This window comes from Schistocerca americana, chromosome 2 (genome assembly GCF_021461395.2).
Source record: "Schistocerca americana isolate TAMUIC-IGC-003095 chromosome 2, iqSchAmer2.1, whole genome shotgun sequence".
NCBI lineage: Eukaryota > Metazoa > Arthropoda > Insecta > Orthoptera > Acrididae > Schistocerca > Schistocerca americana.
In genome coordinates, this window is record NC_060120.1 from 9,604,163 (window position 1) to 9,620,753 (window position 16,591).

The following is a 16,591-nucleotide window of genomic DNA, read 5'->3' on the forward strand; positions in this document are numbered from 1 at the left end:
CTAGTTACAGTATATGACATAACTCCATTCAGTAATTCAAAACCACCCACCAAAGTTGTGCGTTCAATTAATGACCCAACAATTACAAATTTCAGGGAAAATCTTCAGCAGTTAGACTGGGATGAGGTGTACAAGGTACTCGATGCTAATTTAAAATATAACTTATTTCATGATACACTTGTAAGAGAATTTGAAAATTGTTTCTCCAAGAAAGAAGTTAAATATAATTATAAGAAATCATGCAAGAAGCCTTGGCTTACTAAAGGAGTAAAAATATCTTTTAACCACAAAAGGGAACTGTATCTAACAACAAGAAAGAGTAATGACCCAGAAACAGCCAAAAATTATAACTACTGTGCTACATTAAGAAACGTTATTAAAAAGTCCAGCAGCATGTGCATCATGTCTGAGATTAATACCTCTGATCACAAAATCAAAACAATTTGGAATATTGTTACAAGGGAGACAGGGCAAGAGTACAGGATGACGGCATTACCATCAAACCGAATGGAAACTTGACAAACAACAAGCCGGAAGTCGAAAACATTTTGAATAATCATTTTTTAAATGCTGTAGAGAAAATAGGATCTAAATGTTTATTAGAAGAAGCAAGGCAGTTAATGGAAAAGGCCTTACCCACACAATTTGATACAACTGAAATTCCACCCACCTCTCCTTCTCAAATTAGTAAGACAATAAACTCTCTCATGAATAAAAGCTCACATGGAATTTATGGCGTTTCCAGCAGGATAATAAAAGCTTGTTCCCAAGAGATAAGTGGGATTCTTAGCCACATATGTAATAGCTCTTTGAAGCAGGGTATTTTCCCAGATGGACTGAAGTACGCCATTGTTAAACCACTGCATAAAAAAGGGGATACGTCTGATGTCAACAACTACCGCCCAATCTCTCTTCTGACCGCCTTACCCAAAATTCTTGAAAAAGTATTGTACAGTAGCTTCACACCTTTGTAAAAATAAAGTTTTAACAAAATGTCAGTTTGGTTTCCAGAAAGGTTTTTCAACGGAAAATGTTATATATACTTTCATTAATGAAATATTAAATGCTCTGAGTAACCGGAAGTCACCCGTTGGGATTTTTTGTGATCTCTCAAAGGCTTTTGATTGTGTAAATCATGGAATACTTCTAGATAAACTCAATTACTGTGGTATGAATGGGACAGTGTTCAAATGGTTTAAATCATACCTAACCGAAACAGTGCAGAAAGTTGAAATAAGAAGTTCACATAATATGCAAAAAACTGCTGATTTCTCATACGGGGGTACAGTCAAGAATGGGTTGTCGCAAGGTTCGGTCTTGGGTCCTCTACTGTTCTTAATATATATTAATGACTTGCCATTCTACATTCACGAAGATGAAAAGCTGATACTTCTTGCCGATGATAAAAGTATAGCTATCACACCCAACAGACAAGAATTAACTGCTGAAATTGTAAACGATGTTTTTCAGAAAATCATTAAGTGGTTCTCTGCAAATAGGCTCTCGTTAAACTTTGACAAAACACAGTATATACAGTTCCACACAGTAAATGGAATGGCGCCATTAATAAATATAGACTTCGATCACAAATCGGTAGCTAAGGTATAATATTCCAAATTTCTAAGTGTATGCATTTTTGAGGGGTTGAACTGGAAAAAACACACTGAAGATCTGCTGAAACGTTTTAGTTCAGCTACTTATGCTATTAGGGTCACTGCAAATTTTGGCGATATACATCTCAGGAAGTTAGCTTACCACGCCTATTTTCATTCTCTGCTTTCGTATGGCATCATATTCTGGGGTAACTCATCATTGAGTATAAGAGTGTTCATAGCACAAAAGCGTGTGATCAGAATAATTGCTGGAGCTTCTCCAAGATCATCCTGCGGACACTTATTTAAAGAGCAGGGGATCTTCACTGTAGCCTCACAATATGTATATATATATATATATATATATATATATATATATATATATATATATATATATATATTCATTTATGAAATTTATTATTAACAGTCCAAACAAATTCAAAAGTAATAGCAGTGTACATGGCTACAACACTAGGAGAAAGGATGATCTTCACTACTCAAGGTTAAATCTAATTTTGGCTCAGAAGTGGGTAAATTATGCTGCCACGATAGTCTTTGGTCACTTACCTAATAGTATCAAAAGTCTGACAGATAGCCATATAGTATTTCAAAGGAAATTAAAAGAATTTCTGAATGGCAACTCCTTCTACTCATTAGATGAATTTTTGGATGTAGTAAGTGGGTAACACTCCACTCCCCCATCAAAAAAAATTAAAAATATTAAGTGTCATGTGATATTTTGTGTAACGTAATATCTTGTATAGACACGTTTAATTAACCTGACACGTTCCACAGCATTACAAAGTGTCGTATTCATGATCTGTGGAACGAGTGCTAATCTAATCTGATGTAATCAATGTTTTGTAGATAACAACGTTCCTAAAATGGGCTGTGCTGCCCATAATCCCAATCTGAACCCAACGAAATACCTTTGGAATATGTTAGAATTTCCATTCCGCCACTGATATTCAGACGCTTCATTCAAGCGGTCATACAAAACGAAGGGTGGACTCGCCCGATATTAATTTCCGCTAACAGGTGTCCGGACACTTTCGATCAAATAGTGCTGATGTGAAGCAAGCAGTTGACCAAGAATTTACGCTTGCTGTTAGGGTTAATTTGCCAGGCTGAAATACTTTTTGTATTCGATATTAGTTTTGAAACAAGAACATGAATTCTGTTCTTCTCATCCCACTAAATAATTTTAATTACGGTGCTCATATTTTTGTTCGTTGTGAGGCTAATAGACTAATACAAAACAGTAAATTCCCTTCCACCAAAATTTCAATTTAAGATGCTTCTTGCTGAGAAGAAATTGTAGAAAGCTCGAGATGAACTTTGCTTCCATAAAAACTCTGGTTGAAATTGGTGCAGTTCATGCGGATACATAGAAACTACGGGTGAAGGCTATTGGATACATGACTGTTTCCTTCTCAGTAAGAGCATAATATTTATGAATATTAAATGCAAAATAATAACTGTATAATGAATTGATGGACTCCTATTTTTAATTACCTATTTATTACCTCCCCAAAATGTTATGTTTCTCTGTGGGTGAACTAAAACACAGAACAAAACCAATTAGTGTCCCTGGCGTTTTGGAACGCTTGTCACGTTTACATGTGTTCAAACAAATGAATAGTATTTAACATGAAAAATTGAACATGAAAGTTACAGCTTGTTGTCTCCTGGAGGAAAACAACGTTAAAAATGTCTGAGTTGGCGGACAATGGATCAAATGATAGAACACATACAATAGTCAAACATGACAGTTTCATGAGGCAGTAACGAATCTTTTCCTTGCTAGGCGGATTGTTTATGGCAGACGTTTCCCGTACCTTACAGAGTGGAAAACATGTCGCGTTCGTTCGAGTCGTCGTTAACCACGGTGTGCAGAGGAGTCGAGTAATTTCCACTTACGACTCCGCATCTCATTGGCATTCTTCACACCATTTCTCGACAGTGCGGATACTGTGACAGCAGGATATCTTAAGTACTAGATACCAAAAGGGATCCATGGCTGTGGAATAATGCTCTATTATTCTTCCTATTTAAATGAATGATTAATTTTTTCTAAGTCTCCCCCATATTCTTTCTATTTAAAAGAAGGATTAATTTTTTCTAAGTCGTCAGGCTTTAGACTGATCCCATGCAGTCACCCATCTTTGCGTGTCTTGTAGAAATTTTTTTTATCTCTACCTAACAACGTCTCTCGATATGGTCTTCAGTCGGTTTACATTTTTTATCTTTCCCTACTGTTTTCCCTCTGCCGCTCTTTCCTGCGCCATTGCCTATTGCTATGTGCCGCAGTAGATGACCCAGCAACCTATTCCTATTTGTCGTAAAGGTCCTACATGAGATTCATTCCTCGTTTTTTCTTTGCAATACGTCTTCATTTCCTATTTTATTTGACCCTTGGTTTTTCGGGGCAAGTTTGGGAACTGGTGATATTTTAAAACGCCCCAGAACGGGTTACGAACCAAGAGCAGGAAAGAGTGTTGAGCGGAACTACCAGCTTAGTTAGCTATTCAAGGCTCTACCTCTCATTAAATGAATATTTATGATCAATTCGCAGATGGAATTCTAGAATAGCCATTGGGGTATAAGTTAAAAAGCTAATAAAGCTAGAATCACTCCTACATGCTGATGACATTACACTTATTTTTCAAGAGAAGATGATTTACAAACAGGAGTTTATGAACTAAATAAAATATGTATACAGTATAATTTAAAAATATATTCTAGAAAATCTAAGTCAGTAGCATTTTGTGGGTAACATCCAGTGAAATTTAAGAGTAATTTACAAAAAAACAGTTGAGTAGGTAAAATATTTTAACTATCTTGAATATAAAATATCTTATGAATACGAAGACGGTGTCCAGGCTAAGTTGAATAGATTTGGAAGTATATGTGGAGCAAATAGAACTTCAAAGCATAAGACTAGAAAAGAAAAACGAATGATATTTCATAAAACAGTCGAATTGCCCACCCTGTTAAAAGCAAGTGAATCGTGGGTGTTGCATAAAAGACAATATAAGCAAATATAGGGAACAGAAATGAGAGTTCTCAGAACGGTGAAGGAAAGTAAAAGAATAGATAAAATACGAAATGAAAATATTCGTTAGGAATTATAAGTTTGTAGCGTGAAGGAAAAATTGGACGAAACAAAATATAAATGAAATGATCAATTACAAAGAAATGACCCACAGGGTCTGCAACGTCAGATAAAGAAAACAGATCCCAACAGACGAAGAAAAATATGCCAACCGTAAGAGGCCACAGCAAGTGCGGAAGAAGAACATTTGCCCACTTCTAGAGCACTAATTTGAAATGCTTCCAGTTTCTTTTTCTCTGGGTTTCCAACCTTTCGTTTCCATAGCATACTGTACTTCATGCGTACTCTTGCCATACCTTCTTCCTCAGTTGCATATTAATAACAGGAGAGCTCTTCTATTGAGGACAGCTTTCTTTGCCTGTGCCAATGCACATCTGATTGCTTCCTTGCTTCAGTTATCCAGCGTAACCTTTCTTCCCAGATAGGAACACTTGTTCCCCAACAATACCATTGTCCGTTTTGTTGCTGAGTAGGACGACATTCGGCATTCTTCTACAGATCATTAGGACGACATTCTGCATTCTTCTACAGTTCATCATATTCGCCTTTTCTTTGTTTATCCTTGTCCCACATTTTGTGCCAAGTGCGCTGCCAGTTCAAATCAATAGCTCTTCCTGGCCATGTGGGCTATGTCTCCTGATACTGTGATCGTAAGTAAATGCCTTTGTGTTTTGATCTTTCCCTCTACTTGATTTCGTTGATAAATTTCATCTGGTTAGGGGCCTGTTGGGCAGTTCAGTAACTTCCGGTCGTTGTGTCATCCTAGCTTCGTATGGTTCAAATGGCTCTGAGCACTATGGGACTTAACTTCTGAGGTCATCAGTCCCCTAGAACTTAGAACTACTTAAACCTAACTAACCTAAGGATATCACACACATCCATGCCCGAGGCAGGATTCGATCCTGCGACCGTAGCGGTCGCGCGGTTCCAGACTGTAGCGCCTAGAACCTCTCGGCCACTTCGGCCGGCTGTCATCCTAGGCCAAAGGCGTCTTTCGGAAGCGATATTTAGGGGCGTGACGTCAGCAAAGTGCTCTCCCAGTCTTTGTCAGCCTCCCAGGCCTTGTCGTTGCTACTTTTCACTCAGGTAGGTCCTCGGTTGGCTTCACGAGGCTGAGTGATCCTCCGCATAGCAGTCAGACATGCTAACAATTTAGCTAGAGAGACGGACAGTTCGACAACATAAACGTTCCTTTTCTTACTTATGCGAAACGCTGTTTGAGAAAATTTGTTTCTACATATACATTTTCCTGATCAAGAACAACACGAACTCTGAGCTGCGACGTATACATCAACCTATAACCTGAAACCTGGTTGCATAACGTGAAGGATATGAATAACATTGTGAATGAATGTTTATAATAGTAATTACTTGCGATGTACAACAACAAAAACGTCATGGTCAATATATCTACATCTACATCTACATACATACTCCGCAATCCACCATACGGTGCGTGGTGGAGGGTACCTCGTACGACAACTACCATCTTCTCTCCCTGTTCCACTCCAAAACAGAACGAGGGAAAAACGACCGCCTATATGCCTCTGTACGAGCCCAAATCTCTCTTATCTTATCATTGTGGTCTTTCCGCGAAATGTAAGTTGGCGGCAGTAAAATTGTACTGCAGGCAGCCTCAAATGCTGGTTCTCTAAATTTCCTCAGTAGCGATTCACGAAAAGAACGCCTCCTTTCCTCTAGAGACTCCCACCCGACTTCCTGAAGCATTTCCGTAACACTCGCGTGATGATCAAACCTACCAGTAACAAATCTAGCAGCCCCCCTCTGAATTGCTTCTATGTCCTCCCTCAATCCGAGCTGATAGGGATCCCAAACGATCCAGCAGTACTCAAGAATAGGTCGTATTAGTGTTTTAGAAGCGGTCTCCTTTACAGATGAACCACATCTTCCAAAAATTCTAGCAATGAACCGAAGACGTCTATCCGCCTTCCCCACAACTGCCATTACATGCTTGTCCCACTTCATATCGCTCTGCAATGTTACGCCCAAATATTTAATCGACGTGACTGTGTCAAGCGCTACACTTACTAATGGAGTATTCAAACATTACAGGATTCTTTTTCCTATTCATTTGCATTATTTTACATTTATCTATATTTAGAGTTAGCTACCATTCTTTACACCAATCACAAATCCTCTCCAAGTTATCTTGTATCCTCCTACAGTCACTCAACGACGACACCTTCCCGTACACCACAGCATCATCAGCAAACAGCCGCACATTGCTATCCACCCTATCCAAAAGGCCATTTATGTAGATAGAAAACAACAGCGGACCTACCACACTTCCCTGGGGCACGGATAACACTGATATTCGCTGAACGATTTTTGGAGAATTCCAGAATGGTCCCTACAATCGGATGCGGCTGAAGTTCTCTTCCCCACTGCTTAAGTGAGGGCTGTTCTGTCTCGAAAGACCTGATACTCGACGGCTCGAAAATACTCCGTTGATAATCAACAGCAGCATTGAGTTACGAATTCCCTTAATTGCGCTTATGGATCCGCCTCAGCTGTAGAATATTTCAGAAGAAACGAAAATTTGTGCAAGACCGGAACTCAACCCGAATTTGGGCAGCTCCCGGAAGCGTGCTCGGATACCCAAAATGGTTAAAGCGACCGCTGGCGACAAATGGGATATGCGGTTTTTTATTTGTTCAGGAATATTCTATAGCTAGTGCCGAATCATAACCGCAGCTAACGAGTTCATCCTTCTCCTTTCCATATTTCTTAGATTTGTAGAATCCTGACATAATCCGGTCACTGCAGATAAAGTATATTCTGGAAGCAGCGGCAAACAGGAATAACTTAAAGTCTTTAAGGCTTCCGTGGTCAATTGTTGACGTATTTCCTGTTGGCTTTCGTCTCGGCATCTTCGGGTGACGTTTGATAATTGATTTTCCTGGCGTGCTGGTGAAACGTCAGGAAAAGCGTTAAACAAACGTCCCCCGTATATACCGGAACAATATGCAACAGGTAATATGTCAGGAATAGCCTAATTAATAGACCACTAAACGACGACTGCAAGAAATAATTTTTTCCGCAGTTTCGGGTGGCCATCAAACTGATCATTTCTCTGAAGTGCCTGTTATCTCATAAAGATCATCATCATTTGGTGGAAGCAGTCCTGGCTGCTGCAGCTGCTTAAATCTGAGGTACCACCTAGCCTCTAAAATATGTTTTCGTTTGACAATAAATGCCAGCAAGCTCATCTCCTCTTAGCCTAATCTGTCTCTAAAATGAATTTTATTAACATTTGAAACATAGATTTGTATTTTGAGAGAATCCGCCTTGAGCAAACCACAGTTGTAGCTTTTGTTTTACTTCCCACAACATCATCCGTGGGCTTTTATTTTATTTATATTAACAGAAAGAATACTCTTGACTACCTTTATACATATAAATTCGAGATTTTAAGACAGTATGTACAAATCTGAAAAACAGATAATGTACCATTTATGTACCTAGATAGAACACGCTGCGGTTTTCGTGGGTTTTTATGATTTTTTCCATTTATTTTCTTCTACAGTTTGTCATCCGCAGCACCACAGAACTTAATGTAGAAAAGTTATTTACTTGGAAATTTTACTATGGGAATCTGATGGTTAGGCCTAACATTAACTAATTGTATGTAGAAGACCATGTGTTTGCTGTGCATATGTGCGTGCAAGCGTGTGTGTGTGTGCGCGCGCGCGCGCGCGCGTGTGTGTGTGTGTGTGTGTGTGTGTGTGTGTGTGTGTGTGTGTGTTTGCAGTATGTTTCACACATTTTTTCTGAAAAACACAAATAAACACAAACAAACAATATTCCATACGAATTAGTTAATGTTAGGCCTAACGATAACATTCCCAGCAGTAAAATGTCGAAGTACGTAACTGTTCTACATTTGTTTACCGATGACAAACTGTGAAAGAAAACAAGTTCAATAAAAAGCATGCAAACCGAAAAAACAGCATCATGGGGAAACAATGTACATAAACAAAACTCTATTTGTTTTTCAAATTTGTAAATACTGTCTTAAAAACTAAAATTTATATGTGTACAAGTAATACATACCATGTTATCCTGTTGATAGAATGAAAACAAAGACCCACTGTTGATGCTGAAACTTCAGCGAAACATGTCAGGGAAGTAAAAGAAAAGATAAAATTTAGTTTTATACAAGACGGACCTTCTGTAAATAGAAATCTACACACATCAAAAAAAGTTTTGCATCACCCCGGTTCCCAGAACTCCTGAAGATAGACGTTGACTGTGGATATTGTATAACAGACACAATCCCGTTGACTGCTCAGAGATGTCGCTAAACCCGCCCAAAAAATGTAAACAGCCATGCATGATCAGCGTCTATCAGACGGAGGGAGTCCGACAGCCGATCAGTTCCAGTCATTCCACCAGGAAGGAGGTAGACGGCTCGTGTGGTCTGTAGTGCAACGATGCCTAGACGATCAATACCGCTGTTCGATCGCGTCTGCATTGTTACTTTTTGCCAGGAACGGCTCTCAACAACGGAAGCGTCCAAGCGTCTCGGAGTGAACCAAAGCGATGATGTTCAGACATTGAAGAGATACAGAGAGACAGGAACTGACGATTACAGCCTCGTTCAGGCCGCCCAAGGGCTGCTACTGCAGTGGATGACCGCTACCTACGGATTATGGCTCGGAGGAACCCTGACAGCAACGCCATCATGTTGATTAATGCTTTTCGTGCAGCCGCATGACGTCGTGTTACGACTCAAACGGTGCGCAATAGGCTGCATGATGCTCAACTTCACTCCCAACGTCCATGGCGAGGTCCATCTTTGGAACCGCGACATTATACAGTGCGGTACAGATGGGCCCAACAACATGGCGAATGGACCGCTCAGGATTGGCATCACGTTCTCTTCATCGCTGAGTGTCGCAACCAAAAAATCGTCGAAGACTTGTTTGGAGGCAACCCGGTCACGCTGTACGCTTGAGACACACTGCCCAACGAGTGCAAAGAATGGTTCAAATGGCTCTGAGCACTATGGGACTTAACATCTGAGGTCATCAGTCCCCTGCAACTTAGAACTATTTAAACCTAACTAACCTAAGGACTTCGTTTTGTATACACAAATTCATTTTTATAGACACGAGGCTGTCATATTTTTTCTGTGGGTCGTATCGTCACAGCATTAATTTTCTATTTGTTCTGACCAACGCTTTCTGGAGGCTTTCCTTTTAAAGGTAATGCTGGAACTGGAAATCCTAACCCTAATATTTGCAGCTAGACCTTTCTGCTTCTCTAAAAGATCGCCTGGTACTTTATTGAAAAGTTACTGAACTTCCAGTGGTTCATTACCCGGAAGGCACACTCTGCCTTTAAAGGTAGGTAATAAAAATAATTGAAAAACAGAAAGCTGACCAGTACCTCCGCGGCGTTAATTTAAGGGTTTCCTGTACGCTTTGAGCGCTGTGATGGGGTCACTCAACGATTTTCCCACGGTACACAGGACGTAAGCGTTTCTGTAAATGAGTTTCGGGTAGGTACGTGTCGGATGTTTCCTCCGCCCGCGGCTGTCGGTAGTAGGTGACCTCTGGCCCGCGGAGTAATTTGTGACTGCTCTCGCACAGCGACGCACGGTAAGCGGCGCCAGACTGACAGAATCGCCAGCCTTCTCTGTAACTGTAGTCCCTCTAACGGCTCTGTAATTTAACACTTTGCATATTCAGTGACGTTAGCTGACCACCAAGGAAACAAGAAATAACAACAACAGCAAAAAAAAGAGAAAATACTACTCACAACAATTATTCAGTGCATTAGTTATTACCGCAGTACAGTACAGAAAGGGGAAAAAAAGCTTAAAGGCTGCTTTCATAGGCTAATCACGGTCTCCGCTGGCCTTGGTAGAGTAGTGGTGGTAATGGCGCGGCGTAATAGAGGCATTACTAGTGGCCTCGTCTCTGAGTGTTGTTAAATGGAAATGGGTGGGGGAGGGGGGGGACGAGGGAGGGGGGGGACTTGGCTCCAGGCACCACTACCGGCTGGTCTGCCGCGGTACCCACTTCCGCCGACTACGGAGGTTGCGGCACGAGTAACAAAAACTCCTTGCAGCTGTAAGTAGCCTATTCGCCGAAGTTGCTCGAGGGGCAATCCAGGTGATTTCCTGGACAGCGAATCTGGCGTTCGTATCCCTGTACGCCATGAATCGACGTATTCAACTTTTTTAGCACGTGCAGCTCTAAAACCTACTTGCCTTTTTTTTTTAATCTATAGATCCAGAACTCCAAGGTGATTATCAATATTACAATCTACATCTACACTCCTCAACCCATCTTACGGTGTGCAGCGGAGAGTGAATCCTGTACCACTGTCGCTTTCTCCTCTCCCTGTTAGAGTTGCGAATGATTCGCAGGAAACAGACTGTTAGCAGGTCTGCCGGCGGGTGTGGCCGTGCGGTTCTAGGCGCTTCAGTCTGGAACCGCTTGACCGCTACGGTCGCAGGTTCGAATCCTGCCTCGGGCATGGATGTGTGTGATGCCCTTAGGTTAGTTAGGTTTAAGTACTTCTAAGTTCTAGGGAACTGACGACCACAGATGTTAAGTCACATAGTGCTCAGGGGAATTTTTTTTTTTTTTTTTTTTTGTTAGTAGGTCTCCACATGCGCTCGAATCTCTGTAATGAATGTTCGTGTTTACGGCCATATTGCTCTTCTCAATCATATCATTCTTCATAATATCAGAAGACTGAAGATCAATATTTGTTCTGAACTTATTTTATTATACTTATTTTCAAAGCAATACGTTATAGATCTGCACTTTACTGGCTTAAGGGGGGCAGGGTCGATAAAGCGACCGAAATTACGGGAACCAACATTATGAACAAAATGTTGTGGTTGGCTGAAGAGCCAACACCGTGTTACTAGAGAAGGCCGAAATGCACGCATTTTAGCTCACGCACGCTGGCGTGAGGAGGGAAGAACTATACTAACGTGAGGTCTGGAACATGACAAGGAATTAGAATTCAGAAAGCGGACGAAATTAGTTTGATACTTAACTTTAATCCATTAATGATGAACATCGTTCTTGACGGTACATGATTCACAATATTGTCTGTTCAGAATTCATTCTAATTACTGAATATGGCGCCTTGCTAGGTCGTAGCAAATGTAGCTGAAGGCTATGCTAAACTGTCGTCTCGGCAAATGAGAGCGCATGTAGTCAGTGAACCATCGCTAGCAAAGTCGGCTGTACAACTGGGGCGAGTGCTAGGGAGTCTCTCTAGACTAGACCTGCCGTGTGGCGGCGCTCGGTCTGCAATCACTGATAGTGGCGACACGCGGGTCCGACGTATACTGACGAACCGCGGCCGATTTAAAGGCTACCACCTAGCAAGTGTGGTGTCTGGCGGTGGCACCACACAAAACACAAATGAAACAATGGGCAATTCAGACATGGCAGAGAGAGTGGGATGCATCCGATATGGGTCGCCGACTACAATCTTTCTTTCCTGATGCACACGAAAGACTACAACTCAAACATATCGACCCAAGCCGGGGGATGGTCCATTTCCTGACAGGCCACGGGCCGTATCTGGTACATTTAAACCGTATGGGACTAACTAACGACGAAGTATGCGTATGCGGAGAAACTGGGACCCCAGAACATGTCACGCTGCTGCGCAGCACTCTAGCACAAGTGAGATCTATACAGAATGACAATGACATCGCCAGAATAATACGTAATCCCGATGACTGGAACACAATAAATAGCGTAACCGATATTGTGTCGTACACTCAGCACGAAGAATACAAGCGCCAAAAGCCATATGGAAGGAGGCGTAGACAAGTACAAACAACACAGCAAACCACATGGGAGGACACAAAAACGACCACAGATTCCGAAAGCGAGGACGGGACACTAAGTGAACATGACTCCGAAGGGAACAACATGTAAGAGACCAAAACCAACAATGTATGCCACTGCATCCCCCAACACAGTCACAAACAACACAACAACTATAAAACAAGAAAACACTGGCACCACATACTAAGACTGTAGTAATGAGGTAATGTCGCTTGGGAGGAGAAGGCTCGAAGAACTTTTATTCCGAGACTTCTCCTCCCCAGTGGCATCCTGCACAGTGTTTTAAAGTGTACTGCACACAAGCAGTAATGTATTGCTCGTCTTACTGTGTGCAGACAGAAGTCTATTCATTCTCTATTCAAAGCTATAATCAATGAATTTCATTTATCACAAATGTATTAAGTTCTTTAAGGAATAATGGATTCAAGTATCAATAAACTATATTCCATTTTAACTAACAAGTTGCAAACTTAAGTGTATATCTCATGTGAAGCTAAAATTCATGTATTCCAAATGCTCAATCAGCATTTAATCTGTATAATCTGTGCAAACATACATTAGCTAAAACCATTTCAGATGAGAATAGCTCGAGGTTGTACCGAGACCTTCTCATCTGAAATAGATAGAAATAGGCCATTTTCAACCAACATGCTACTTAGACTGTATTACTCATCCAAATACCGTATATCACTTCCCTCTATATGTTACAAATTATTTTTAACCACGCTCATTGTGTTACATTCTTTTTTTTTTCTTTGACATTTGCATTGTATAAATTATATTCTCATCAACTAGGTAGTAACAAATTATATGGAACCATTTTAACAATTGTTAAGCATTCAATTCGCTGTAACCTCAGAGAAATCTTTGTATACGAGGCCTGTTCAGAAAGTAAGCTCCGATTGATTGCCAAATTGAAACCACAGTGAACATCAGAAATGTTTTACTTGTAACAATTAGCTACACCTTTCAGCTACTTCTCTACACAGTCGCCGTTCTGACTTAGACTTTTGTCATAGCGTTGTACCAACTTTTCAATAGCCTCATCATAGAAGGCAGCCGCCAGTGCTTTCCGCCAATTCTCCACGCTGGCCTACACCTCGTTGTCTGTGTCAAAATGTTGTCTTCAAAGACAGCGGTTCATGTGACCAGAGATGAAACTCAGGGGGAGACAATTGCGGACTGTATTGTGGGTAATCTCACATTTTCATTTGAAAACGATGCAGGAGCATCTTCATTGCCCTTGCAGAATGCGGCTGAGAATTGTCTTGAAGAAGAAACAGCACGACAGTTAGGTAATGTTAGCTGCATAGCTTCAGGCGAAATTTCTCACCAGGCCCTCGTACTTGGCGGCAGACACTATTTTCTAGACATCTTTACGCACTCACTGCGAGCTCAGAAATGAGAAGAGCGACATGATGCTAACTGGGGTTATACTAGAGACACTACCCAACACATCTGTGCAAAGCTTTATCGGATTTTCATAGTCGTTTCCATTTCGCGACCGATCGGAGCTTACTTTCTGAACGCCTCTCGTATTATGTTCCTTATATTTTAAAAAAGCATTAACAGCTGCATACCATTAAGACTGTAACAATGAGAAGTCTTTGCTATTAGATTCAGAAGCATCCGGCCCACCTTACATTTCAAGGAGGTGGGTTACTCTGTACTGTTAATGAAATAACTAACTAACTAAATAAAATAACTATTTCAAAGCTATTCTTACTTTTCCTCCATCGCGTACAGTTTACCACTATGGAAAAAAGTTTATTTAATTTATTGGGAGCATTCAACTGAAAACGAGACAGATTGAAAAAGAATAGACTCGTGGAAAAATGTTTGCGGTAGCCCACGGAACAACGACTGTTACACAGGCGTGCAGCTCTTCGTCCGAAGCAAATCGACGGCAACGAAAGTTTTCCTTCAGGGCTCCAGATATATGTGCAAGTACGCTGTTTAGGTTTTTATATTGGTAACGCCACGTAGCGCTCTGTATGAAAATCACTGGCTGTGCTGTGTGCAGTCTGTGGCTGGGTGGCATTGTTGTAATATTCGCTATTGTAGTGTTGGGCGTTGGATGTTAACAGCGCGTAGCGTTGCGCAGTTGGAGGTGAGCCGCCAGCAGTGTTGGATGTGGGGAGAGAAATGGCGGAGTTTTGAAATTTGTAAGACTGGATGTCATGAACTGCTATGTATATTACGATTTTTCAACACTATTAAGGTAAATACATTGTTTGCTCTCTATTAACATCTTTCATTTGCTAACTATGCCTATCATTAGTTAGTGCCTTCCGTAGTTTGAATCTTTTATTTAGCTGGCAGTAGTGGCGCTCGCTGTATTGCAGTAGTTCGAGTAACGAAGATTTTTGTGAGGTAAGTGATTTGTGAATCGTATAGGTTAATGTTAGTCAGGGCCGTTCTTTTGTAGGGATTTTTGAAAGTCAGATTGCGTTGCACTAAAAATATTGTGTGTCAGTTTAAGCACAGTCATTGATAATTTTTCAAAAGGGGACGTTTCATATGTCGACCCTTAGCCGAGGATACCTCACTGGAATCTTCTGATTTTTTTCTTGTAGTTTGTGTAATTAGTGTAGCTATTGTTTATTGCTAGCGCGTAATTGTAGAGAGAATCTCCTTTGTAGTTGCAGTCTTTCATTGTTGTTGTGGCATGCATGTAGATTTGCACCAAGTATTTCGCAGCTGTGCTTGCAATTAACTAGATATTATTTTCAGTGCTATGTTAATGTGTTTTCTTATTTTGCTCTTCAAATTGTGCTTTTCTGTGTTGTCGTGTGAAATATTGTGACAATAATGGCATGTGAAAAACGTAATACTAGGCTCCAAAGTAAACTGAGAAATGACAGTGAAGACGAAAGCAGTGTGTTAGCGCCACTGTGTAATGAATTAACCAATGTTCAAAGTAGTAATTTGGTAACTGTGCATAGGGAAATGGAGCGGGCTGCAAATAATGGTGTAGGCAGTGAAACAATTAGTGAACAGGGAAGTATTATCGATCGATCGGTCGGCAACAGCTTGCCTCAGGAATCCGAAATGACAGGACACAATCTCGAAAATACTGTAGATTCAGGTTTTGGGTCCTCACATTTTCTGCTTGTCAAAATGTGAATGTTGCCGGTGCAAATTCACTGCCGAAAAGCACTGAGGAACATGTTTCAGACACCAGTGCATTGTTATTACAATTAATACAACAAATGGGACAAACACAGCAAAAGAGTCAAAAGTTAGAGACAATGGAACAAAATCTCCGAAAGTTAGACACAGTGGAACAAAATCAGAGACAAACACAGCAAAAGCTTCAAACCACAAATGGGACAAACACAGCAAAAGATTCAAAAGTTAAAGACAATGGAACAAAGTCTCCGAAAGTTAGACACAGTGGAACAACACCAGAGACAAACACAGCAACAGTTAGACACAATGGAACAAAATCTTCGGAAGTTAGACACCACACTTGAACAAACACGTGAAGATTTAACTACTGAGTTACATAACATTGAATCGAAATGTCAAAAAGTCTGTAATGACGTAAAAACACAAATTTGTGAGAATTTCCAACCTATTTTTTCGCGTCATGAAAATGCATTACAGAATCACGAAGCAGCCATAAAAGAACTGCAAACTATTGTTCATGAAAATCATGAGACCTTGTGGGCTAAAATTGACTCAGTTGCATCTACCGATTCAGTTACGCAACTTGCAAAAACTCAGGAAATCTTAAAGGACACAGTAGATACAATTTCAACACAAATGGACACTCTGAAACTTGCTTCAGAAAAACACACGGGGGAAATAATTTCACTATCGGATAAAGTAGCCGAACTTTCAGATCAGTTCACTAACTTATCTACAAAGGTAGATGATGATCTGAATGACAGAAGACCTGTAGCCTTCACGGACACTGAAGAGTATGAACAAATTAGAAAAATCAAACAAAATCAAAATCAAATCAATACACAGCACAAAAGAGAAATCCGGGAAGTACAAGATCAGTTGGCACAAGTAATACAAGAATTACA